We start from the raw sequence: 13,162 nt of genomic DNA on the forward strand, positions 1-13,162 counted from the left end.
AATGTTGTCTCAGTTGATTCCTGCGCCCCCATTTGGTCGAATTTTAAAATACAGAACATACACTACTAATAAGTACTGTGAGGCAATGCGTTCTGAATTTATTAACAAAAGTGTCTGTTTGTACCTTGGTATTCGTGGAGATATAAATCCATAACACTAATTTATGAAATTAAAAATATCTCCTCAACGGTTGGCTTCAGCCATTTTCAATAAGTATACCTTTTTTGTTCAAAACAGTCCAATATTTCATATTTTGTTACTAAAAGTTGTATACGGGGATTGGCAAAAAAGTTACTACATATTCAATGCATAACATTGCCTGTAGAGGGCGCCTCGTACTCGACAATCAAAAATCATTATTATATTATTTTTCCCATCATTAAAAAACCTCTCCGTAGAAAATTTGAAACATTTCTGACTAAAATTGTAGAAATTATTAAGGAAAAACCATTTTTTATTTTTCAATTTGACACCCTGTATCTTTTTTATTATGCGACTTGGGATATAGGTATGTTAGGTTAAATCGACTTATTTTCACCCAAGGAATCTCTGGTATCATTTGTGCCCCTCCATTTAAATACACCCTGTATAGTTTCTAGTACCTACTGTCCTTTTCTCATTTTTCCAAACTTAGTTATTTCCTTAATATTATTTGAGTCATATTCATATTCCTTTTGTTATCCTCTTTCCATCATAATATTAACTAATCTACTTCACTAATGCTACTCATCTTCGTCTAGATACTATTTTTTTATCCGCATTCCCCTATTCGCTACCATCGTTTCCCTTTCCAGTTCCTTTAGTCTCCTAACCTAGATTTGCTTAATTTGTTTACTATTTTTATTCACGTAGGCGAGATACGACAAACAAACGTGTACATTAAGTAAATAACTTGTCGTATTGTGGTGCCCAGGACATAGATCTCAATAAGCTGACTGTAATTTTCCTGAAAAGTATTCCATCAAAAAGTTTCGCCATTATTGCGTATTGATTGCGGTTTATCACGACATTCGAATTCACACAGAGGGTATTGTTAATATTATTTATACTCCGACAAAGATATACACCCACATATTTTAGCATAATGTACAGCTTATAATGACAGCGGTTTCTGGAATTTAACTAGTTTCGCGACCTACTTTGGAAGCGGCGAAAGCAAACAGAGAGTTAGTGCGTGAATCAAATTAAGTTTTCGTCGGAATGAAACAACATTCGAAAATACAATAATATGTAGGTACATTAACTTTCTTCTGCCTCGCTCGTTTGCAACTTCTGAAAACAATGGGGATTAATTAAACAAACTCCTCAATCAGAAATATCAGTCAAGCGTTGCTTATAATTAAAGGTCGGATTGTCAGGGAGATTTCAAGATCGTCACGAAATTCTAAGGGGTGGTTTTAAATTAAAACGTTTGTTTGGTACACGTCTACAAAGAAATTTGCTTGTATCTATTCCTGTACACATACATGTACATTCTCTTGTACAGTACAATTACTGTAATATTATTCTTCAGCAGTAAAGGTTGCCATTGTTACGCTCTTCCATCACATATCATCTAACATGTTCTAATTGAATAATTGAACTGCAAACTGCAAAACAAGTGAGAAAATTGATTGAGAATTAGAAGACAAAAAAAATGTATAATTAGTGAGCTTGGATTACCCTAAAAATTACACACTGAGTTTTATTACTTCGATTCTGCGTAGGTTAATGTAATGAATACATTTATTAAAAGGTAATAACGTACAATAACCAGTAGAATAAAAATAAGATGTATGCAAAAACCAAATTCACAAAATTGAAACAGAAAGTAAATCTAATAAAATTACGATATATCTTGTAAAAGTCCCCAGAAAAAGTTTGACATTATCATTATCATGTTAGTTACTTGGTATAAAAAGATATAGAACGCAAAACTCAAGGTTCATTTGGATATTTTTCAAAGAATTTGCGCAAAAATCATATCACTAAACTTTCGTTAACATGCTTCACCATAAATTAAAACGATATTCATGAACTCCGAGTTGCTATACACGCAAGCCATTTTTGGCACTAACTACTAAAAAACTATTGTAAGCACTATCGCAACGACGGTTGTAAAATCAGATTTCAGTATTCCGAGTCGCTGAGGCCAGGTGGCTCTCCACGCATATTACGAATGACGGTAGAGACTACAGTTGTCGAGCTATGTAATGGTTGAAAGTACTACAACTTTTTTTCTCAGAAACTATAAGGATTTTGCAAATTTTTTTTATGATATTGACTCCATTTCTCATGCCGCATTTATTCCTAATTTTTTTTTTGAATAAGTTGTGAATCACCCTATATATATCAATATTTAAAGATAATTGGTGGCCATCTAACCAAATTTTGACAAGAGTTATACCCTGCCTCATTTGATTTCGAACGTTCTTCCAAGATTTGCCACTAAAGATAACTAAAATAAAACTACTAAACTAAAATCAACATAACTTTACCATTAAGACGACTATATTAAGTAAATTATACTGAAACGTAGTAACACAATGATAAGAGCGACTCAAGAATTAGACTGGATGTAATTAGGTATTCATCAGTTGGTTTGACCACTCTTGGCAGATCCGTAAGTGTTCACCAGAAGGTTGTAAAATAATCCAAAAGGCTGTCGATATATCCGGCAGGCATTTGCAAGGCCTACCTTCGAAAATAGAACAGCAAAAATATCAATAGACTACTATAATCATTAAATCGTTGTATGGAATCCAAAAAAGTTTACAGCATACCGTTTTCTCAGTGAGGAATAATCTAATATCTGTGTCTCAATTACACAGTTTATTAAGTAAAAAAGTAAGCAACTTGTTTCCGAATTTTCATGAATATAAACAATGGACGATAAACAAAAAACAATTTTGTAGAATAAAAAACAGGTCCGCATCTTTATTTTTTTGTAGAAATTTCAAATTTATGGCCCGCTTAACAAATCCTTCCCTTATCGAATTCCGAGAGATAACCCGGAACCGAAGGAGCAGCAATGTTTATGATAAACAGGACAGAAAAAGAGCCTTCCGAGCTAGCCCGCCCCTTCCAGTCCGCCCGCGCCCAACAATGCATCATTATTTATCTTTCCGCATGGATAGATGCTCAACAAACGATACAACCCGAAAATACACCGTTTTAATTCGAACGTGATTTAAATTTTATTCGTTCCGGTCATTTTTATCGGGCGGGCGTTTTGTGCAGAACGAATTTTCTGCACTATAAAATTCATAATAGCCGATGCACTGTGACCCCGCCTGCTCCCGCTCTGCGCGCTCATAATGGATGTCACTCGCAGCCGTACGTCTGCCTGCAACTGCAATTTATTTCCAAGGCGAAGGTGCGAGGCTGGGCGCGGAAATGTATTGGAAAGCGGCGGGTGACTGACGCGCCGCGTCGGCATTTCGTTCCCGATTTCATCTCACCGTGTACACTGACAATAATTGTTGTTAAGTGACGTAAATTTTAAAATTTCTCCTATGCGTCATCGAAAAGTTTTATGGTCACTGGAATGTTTCATAGCATCATCGAAAAAGTTTTGCAGTCACTGGAATGATTTCCCCTGCAGACGAAAAATGTTTTACGGTCACTGTTTTCTTTTCAAATTCCTTTATAACAATCCAATTCTTCTGTAATACCTGTCAAAAAAATTATTCACGGTCGCCGGATTTAATTAAAATGATATACAGGGTGATTCAGTACTTATCCAAAATAAAATTTTGAATGCAGAGGGGACTCTTACAAATACAATTTTGTAAAATAAAATCAAAAAGGGCAGTCTGAAAATGATTTAAAAATACACCTCTGCACGGTACTGGAAACTGGTTTACTGTAAAACCGGAATTTGTGGCTTTAATCAACAAAGTAATGTGTCATACCTGATGTTACAATTATTTAAAACATTGTAAACAAAGTTGGACCCGTCTTATCTAGTTTCTACGAACTAACACAAATGTTGTCTTGCTTTACCATCACACAAACGTTGTCTTGCTTCATCATAAATTGAAACGATATTCATCAACTCCGAGTTGCTATACATATATGTAAGCCATTTTTGACACTTACAAAACTAATGTAAACACTATCGTAAAAACGTTAATACTAAAATCGCACAACGCGAATGACGTTAGAGACTACAGTAGGCCAGCGATATAAGGGTTGTAAATAATATAACTTCAATAATTTTTTTCTCGGAAACTAAGGATTTTACAAATACATTTTTTGATATTGACTGCATTTTTCACGATTCTATTCCCGAATTTTTTTGGATAAGTTGTGAATCACTGAATCACTTGTGAAGAAATTTCAGAACGAAAGTAAAAAATAAGATATACGCAGACAATGTATGTTACGTGGAACAAGAGGGAAAAACAACTTATTTATTTATTTATTTAAAAATACAATGCCTTGACAGGTAATTCCAATAAATTATAAAATCAGTAACATTAACAATTTTGGTTAAGGCTGAAGTGATACTTAAATTTTTCATGTTGAATGTTATTTTATTCATATGTAACATATATGTAACGAAATACTGTAGATCGGCGAAATTTAATTCAATTTTGACATATACATATTATTACACCTTCTATAAATCTACTACAGGCTGCGAAAAAAAAAGAAGAGGGGTCCAGAATAGAACTTTGAGGATTACCAGCTGCTGGATAATTTTATTGAAAAAGTCGAAAAAAATGTACACAATAAGGTATACGTACTACAAACCGAATAATTAATTGAATATAATACTAAAAACTTATTTAAAACATAATGAAAACGTTAGTTAATAATATTGAAAATACTAAACCGTATAACCTAACATTCGAAACCAATTATTATCCTTATACATTTGTTTTTATTAACAAATAAATAATACTTGTTAATAATTAAAATGTAACATAACATCTTATTCGCATGTCTAGCTAAAAAGCTCTGTTTATTCGTTGTGGTTTATTATGTATTAAAAACACGTTAAAAGCTAGGTTAATGACCGAATGGTACGGTAGGTCAAGATTCACTGTTGATAAACCTTTGTAGGTTAGTGGACAGGAGCGGTCCAAAAAGGGGTTTAAATACTGACTTAAAATTTTTTTAATCGCGTATTCGTATTCTTCTCATCTTCCATTAATATTAATGATAATACGACTAAATCGCCCTATACCTATATAGTTTACGTAAAATTTTCTAATATATATGTACAATTTTAAAGATTTATGTACATATTTCGTTGTGACTTAATTTGCAACTTTGTCCCATTTAAATTTCTGAAAAATTACATTATATTTTACCTTAATTATTTTCCCAAGTATTAAATTTATTTATATATTCTTTACGCTTGATTTATATTTCCAAGTATTCCCCGTAATTTCCGTACTTGACCACTTAGTTATTTCCGAAATTCCCTAATTGCAGGACCAAAAGATTGATAAGCCACAACCGACAATTAAAACCGATAAATTCACGGTCCCTTATTTCACGCTTGCAAACGTTAGGCATAACAAATTAGGAAAAGATATGTTCGCGGGCCGTTTCGGTTATGAATTTTGCGCCCTTATCGCATAATTACTCCTCACGTGACCTGTTCCGGTGAAGGACGACGGATTACCATAAAAAAATAATTATACGAGTCGTGTCGAAAGACAGCCACAATTTTTCGGCAGCTTTGTTCATGAATAATAATCTCCCCTCGAACCGATGTGATTTGTTTCGAGGATTTACAAAATACAAATTAGTTTCATTTAGTTAATTTCATGAACATGCTACATGCTTAGGAACAACTGTCACGACAATGTACTATATTACTCATTACATTATAACCAATCAAATGTATTTTTTTTTCTCATTAAGAAAAAAAGGAAAAAATATTTCCTTTAAACAGAACTACAATTTATGATATATGAAACAGGGAAGAAAATAGTTAAACAAAGAACATTTTCTTTGTTGTCCAACTTGTTCAATTGTTCACATGATTTTTGAGCCAAGCGTTGCGGTAAACAAGTCTGACTTGAAAAACATTCTTCATTAATTCGAGGGTAATTTTTATATTTAGTTGGTGACCTCAGATTGTTACTTTATTCATTTTCTTTTAATCTGGATTAAGTTAGGAAGTACAACAGAAAACCACTATTACTTTTTGCCTAGTTTCACTATTTTTTTTACATGTCTCTATCTGTTGGGTACATGAGCATTTAGATATAAAATATTAACCTTTTCGATTTTAAAGACGAAGTCAAAGTACTACTACTAATTCTAAATTCATTATCAAAATGATTAATATTCTCAATTTAATATCTAAATGTTCTCATGTGCAATTGCAATATTTTGATCCAGCATACAGAGCCCTGAAGATATAAAACGGCGAAACGTTGATGATATACCGGGTGATTCAGTTTGGTATTCGCGGCTCTGTATCTCTTTTATTTAAACAAATAGCTATAAGAAACCCTATATATTTTTTAAATCGCCGCTCAAACTCTATCAAATGGCACACTATATATTTTTTTATCAATTCTGGAAGGTATTTTTTTTCTGCGTTCAACTATGTAAGGAAGTCTATAGTTTTATTAGAAATATTGCTAGAAAAACAGCAAAAAGATGCAAACTACTTTTAGTAGCTTTATTTTGAAAAATGATAGCCAGCTGCGAAAACAAGTTACTATGTTATTTAAAGTAACATATTTTATTTTTAATACGATAAGATAACAATTTAAAACAATACTTATTTCAAATGTTTAAAATGGCCTCCATTTGCTTCCAAACACAGAATAGATCTGTTTATCACTCCTTCTCTATAAACACATTCTAGTGTTTCTTCATTTAATCTCCGACATTCTACTCTTATTCTGTTTTTAAGGTTGTCACTATCATTTAAAGGTGAAGAGTAAACTTTTTCTTTTGGGTAAGGTAAAAGAAAGAAATCTATAGGAATGAGATCCGGAGATCTCATCTCTCAGAATGTTCTTCATCTCTTACCCTTCTGGGTTTAAAAACTCTTCTTTTCTTTTAAAACCATCTGCTGCCAAATTCCTGGCTAACTTTCCATAAATTTTATCTGATGGAAGTTGTCTCTGCGGAAAATTTGTTGGTATAAATGCCTGACAACTTTAGCGTTCTTTCAACACTTTTCATAAATTAAAATCATATCTAGTTTTTCTTGGTTACTATAAGTATTCATGTTATAGTAATAATAATTAGTTATAAATAGAATAGGTAGGTACAAAATAATTATTTTGACAAACCGTTATTTAGAAACGTCAGAATTCAGTTGTTTCCGCAGCTGGCTATCATTTTTCAGAATAAAGCTACTGAAAGTAGGGTTCATCTTTTTTGCTGTTTTTCTAGCAATATTTCTAATGAAACTGTAGACTTCTTTATATAGCTGAATGCAGAAAAAAAATCTTTCAGAATTGATAAAAAAATATATAGTGTGCCATTTGAAGAAAAACAGTTGACTATAGCAATTTTAACTTATGTTACCATGGAGACGATCTAACAATGTCATTTGATAGAATTTGAGCGGCGATTTAAAAATATATAGGGTTTGTTATAGCTATTTGATAAAACAAAAGAGATATGCCGCGAATATCAAACTTAATCACCCGGTATAATGGAGAAATTTTCGTAAACAGTTTCCAAAAGAGTATTTTTTTAATATTACTATTTAAATTATAGTTAATATTACCAAAATGGTATACATTTTTCATACATTTATTTACTGTTTGATTTAAACGTATACCTACTTGTTAAAGTAAGTACATCACTGAAATCTAAGCAAAAAACACAACTAGTAGGTAACACAACTCATTGGAAGTGTCTACAGTGCCATCCGTCAGAGTTGGCCTCGGAAGTTCGGCCGGCTGGGGTTTCTGGTTTTGTAGAAGTTGGAATTAACTCATTTGTCCGACATCGATTGGTTTTAAAATTGGGTCCCGAACAGAGAGTGTCCGTGTGGGATTGCGCCCGCTAACTTTACAATATTTTAATCGGTATCGGTCTTTGAACGCGCCACCTTCGATCGTCGAACGGTAAGTGTCAAAGTTGGCCGAGGACGAGCGATAAAAGTTGGAAAGAAAAGGAAAGTTTCGCCTTGAGAATTTCAAGTACGACACCTGTCTGTCTTAGTAGCATAGAATAATAAGTATTTTGACAAAATACATGTGTCACAAAAAAGTGTTAATTATACAGGGTGTCCCAGTGTCAGCGCACAAAAATTTACCAGGGGGTAGACCAGACCAAAATAACAATAAAATTCTTCTAAAATATTTTTCTACGATGCATTCTCACCGAGTTACAGGGTATTGTTTAGAAAAAAATTATATCAACTTTCCGCAATAACTCAAAAACCTTTCCAAGGATTTAAGTAATTTTTGCGTGAAGTGTACATCTATTAAAGGTCATTAAAACTACATGGTGGTTATTTCGATCTGACGCCAGGGGCGGCCTAGGCCAACATGTCCTCAAGGTTATGTCTTCATAACTTTTGCATATCCTACTTTTATGTAATTTGATTACGTTTTCCTGAACCTGCAACCGATTCTGAACAAAAAATGTGCTCTTGTTTCATAACTCAAAAATGAACCGTTTTCGAGTAAATTGGGTCTAAAGCATTGCCTTAATTAATTCATAGAAAAGAATCCGAAGAATATCAGCGTAAGTAGGTACCCCACGAAGCAGAGTCTGGAGAATTTTAAATCGAGAAGAAATGCCCCATACCATCTACATAAAGTACAAACTTTATCCTGATGATTCCGAAAAAAGTATACAATTTTGCAGATGGTTGTTAGAAAATATCTATAGTGACGAAAATTTCCATCAAAAGATATTGTGGAGCGATGAAACTATCTTTACGAGAAATGCTATAAATAATTTAAAAAATTTTCATGTCTGATCCATTGAAAATCCGCATATGATATGACCCTCCGCGTTTTAAAGAAGATTATTCATAAATGTCTGGGGAGGAATCTTCAACGGAGTCATTCTGCCTCTTCAAATTATTGTAGACCGTTTGAGTTCAGAGAGATTCACGGATTTTTTAGAAAATTTTATGGCGTACTAGATGACGTTCCCTTAGCTTTGCGAAATCAAATGTAGCACCTACTTGTAACGGAAGACAGGTATCTGCGTGGCTCGATTTACATTTTCCAAAACGCTGGATTGGAAAAAATTGACCTATTATATGGCCTCCCAGGTTCCCTGACCTCAACCCGCTTGATTTTTTTTTACTGGGGTCATATGAAGCAATTGGTGTATGCCAAACCCAATAACACGAGAGACGATTTACTTCAAAAAATTAATGTAGCCGCCGAGCAAATTCAAGTAACCGTTGATTTGCGAAGGGTTTACAATGCCTTGGTCAAACGATGTCGGGCATACATTGAAGTAAATGGACAGCATTTCGAGCATTTATTGAAATAATTATTTTCTATTTTTATTTTTGATATTGTCATTTTGCTAACATAATTTCGTTTGTAACATGATTTTCAATTTTATTTTTAGTTCCCCTATAGGTAACCAAATATTAAATAATTCGTAGAAAACTTGTTTAGTTTCTTCATATTCATTGAGCCGCAGCTACTTGGGAAACTGTACCTCAACGGTAAACAACTTTGTTTTTTATAATGACAGGTACCTACTAGATAACAAGAAATAAAATCTTTACAAGCATCTTTCTACGAACTAATGCAGTCGATACTTTAGATCCAATTTACTCGAAAATGGTTCATTTTTGAGCTATGAAGCAAAAGCACATTTTTTGTTCAGAATCGATTGCAGGTTCAGGAAAACGTAATCAAATTACATAAAACTAGGATATGCAAAAGTTATGAAGTCATAACCTTAAGGACATGTTGGCCTAGGCCGCCCCTGGCGTCAGATCGAAATAACCACCATGTAGTTTTAAATAGATGTACACTTCACCCAAAAATTATTTAACTCCTTGAAAGGTTTTTGAGTTATTGCGGAAAGTTGTTATTATTTTTTTCTAAACAACACCCTGTAACTCAGTGAGAGTGCATCGCAGAAAAATATTTTATAAGAATTTTAATCTTATTTTGGTCTGGTCTACCACCTGGTAAATTTTTGTACGCTGACACTGGGACACCCTGTATAAACAGGTCTTATTCAGACTTACCCCTGCTTTCAAGTTATACCTACATATCTTAAAATTTGAAAAACAATATAATTTACATGTCTAAGGGATTTTCTAATGGTAGATAAAATGTATAATTTTCAATAATTCAAATCATTGCAGCTGCAAAACGGCGCATAAAATTAACAATAATACAAATTACTAAAACTTATTGGGAACCTCTGGAATCGTCCAGCCTTACATACTAGGTACATAAAAAGAGGTGAATAGTTATGCCTATCACAAGTTTTAGAAAAATCAGTGTACACGGCACCTACTTCGGCCAAAAAAAATGCTGTTCTTTTAATATATCGTCTTTTAAGATATAAAAAGAATTTATTATAACTGGTTCCAACAATTTACCCGGTAAAGAAATTTGACGATATTACTTTTGCTTCCAGCTTTATGAGTTGAGATAACACATTTAGCGTCCTTCCAAATACATGCACCATCATAAATTGATTTATTAAATTAATATTTACACAGACAGACAGCATATAAAGGAGACTTTACAAGATGTGAAAACTTTACTAAATCCTAAATTATTTTATTGTTTTATCGGTTTCAGGAATACGAAAACGAAATTAATTGTTAAAGACTTATAAGATTTTTCAGATATTTTAACGTCAGATGAAGTCCATGATGACTCATAAATTTATTTTCATTTGTAGCCAATTAACAAAAGCTATTATTGTTTAATATTATCCATACCGTTATACAATCTCAATAATGATATTTTAATGTATTTTTAATATATTTCTCATTTGGAAAAATACAATACAATTACTTCAGATTAGACACCTTTTATTGTCCATAGCTGTAGAGGTAGCTGTGCTTCAATAATAATCAAATCACAAGACTTTGACAAACACAAAGTATTTAACGATACTTCGGATTATTACAAAATATATATAAAACTACAAAACTATTCACCTACATAATTTAATTACAATAGAATATATTGTACATAAAAAATTACACGGTTTGTACATATATAATATCGTAAAAGGCTATCTGTTTCATGACGATCCTCCTGAATACATAATGCTGGTTTTCATGCAAAAGGTCGATTTTTAAAAGCGCTGCTTTTTAATTTTCAATTGAATAGGCGAACATAAATATAGGCAATTGTAGAGAATAGAATGTCGACGATGTTACGATCAAATAAAGCTTTTAAAAACTGGATGTCACAGACATGATACGCATTCGAACTTATAAATGGAAGTCCTATAAAGCGATGAATAAATAATGTATTTTTTTACTTGGACAAAAGAATCAATTTAAATGAAAAATGTTTAAATGAAGTGATCTTTGTTTTTCTGCACATTTAAAAAGAAAATGCAAATATTGATGTCTCAGTGATACTTGACAAATTTAGGTTTACCTAATTCTTCAACAAATTTAAATTCTAATCCAAAACTAGGCATTTACAGAGTTTTTTTTTTGAAGATTTATAGAGCACATTGTTTGGATCTTTCGATTTTGTTTGTTCCACATACCTCCGTCTCAAAATAGACGTGGAACGAACTCCTTTCTCTGCTGATTTAGGGAGATGCAAATTTAATTGTTTGTGACGTATTAAGTAGGGTATTTATAAACCAAATTGATTCAGAATCGATACCGAAATAGCTTCGTGCGGAGATCTCTATCAAGTTCTCTTACTTACATACTCATTAGGTATTCAGTTAAATGAAAGTTACAGCAAGACACTGACATTTTTTCGGATACTAAAAAAATACCTTAAACATTGAACAGTGAAGTTGAACTTTACAACTTACAACTTCATTGTTAATTTTTTTTAATTTCTCGATAGAGAAAATGATGAGCTGCGCTGTTTGACATACATAGCTAAAGAACTCCATTATACTTAGTAGTATTCACACAATTATTTGCCTGATACAGTATCATAATATTACTACTTAAGTAATCTGCATATAAAAGTTTTCCACATTTGATGTCTGTGGCGAGATCATTTATTAACAGTAAAATGAGTAAAACACCAAGGTTAGATCCTTGAGGTACAGTAGGTAAAGCAATATACATTTCAGATTTAAAACTATTCTATTTATATAAACATACCGTATCTTGTTAAGCAAATATAATTTAGAGAATTTCAATGGTAAATTACTAAATTCAAATTATTTCATTTTTTTTTTAAATAATGTGACATATACGGGCAATTACTTTCCCGAAATCTGTAGACATGATATTTCATTGGCAATATCCTTTTTACTAAAGGATAAAGGTCAACGTATATAGTTATTTGTCCCCAGAAAGTGAAATCTAGAGGTTTCAGATATGGCGATCATGCTGGACAATTTATTTGGACAGTCATCGCTTTGTATATTGTTTATGTTAAAGATCATTTGAAAATACTTTTGTAGTTTCAATTATGCAACTTTATTGGCATTCCTATTTCAGACGTAACAAAACTATTACATTTAATTTTTAACAAATTGTAAAACTATCAAAGCTTTCGTGCTGTATCGTTCTTTATCTACAGGATGTTTTTAAATGAAGTAGCAAAAAGCTTCCTCAGTTTCAACAGTTCGGACATTACGCCTTCTTCCGGCACCCTCACGATTGGGCTGAATTTTACCAGTTTCGCGAAGCCTTCTTTCCACCGAGGCCAATGTTTATCTATGAGAAATCGGTCGGTTTGGATATTTTTGGATATCTTACTGCAGCGTTACTAGGAGCATATCGACATATTCGTCATTGATGTAAATATTATTTGCCATAATTATTCTGATAATAAATTAATCAATTGGTACTAATTATTGGTTGACAGAAAGTGTCAATTTATTAATATGATAAATAACAATTTATTTGTTATGACATCCGATTACTTTATTTTTACAAATTATCGCAATTACCCCTTTATGTCTGTCTGTTTGGAAATGAAAGAGAGTAATAAAACCCCGAGATAAGAACCGAGATAAGAAGGTAATATTTCGTTTCAGGTAATTATCGGGTAACACTAATGCTAACAAAAATGACAGGGATTGGAAAATCGACTATCTA

Source organism: Anoplophora glabripennis, unplaced genomic scaffold (assembly GCF_000390285.2).
Source record: "Anoplophora glabripennis isolate ALB-LARVAE unplaced genomic scaffold, Agla_2.0 scaffold189, whole genome shotgun sequence".
Classification (NCBI taxonomy): domain Eukaryota; kingdom Metazoa; phylum Arthropoda; class Insecta; order Coleoptera; family Cerambycidae; genus Anoplophora; species Anoplophora glabripennis.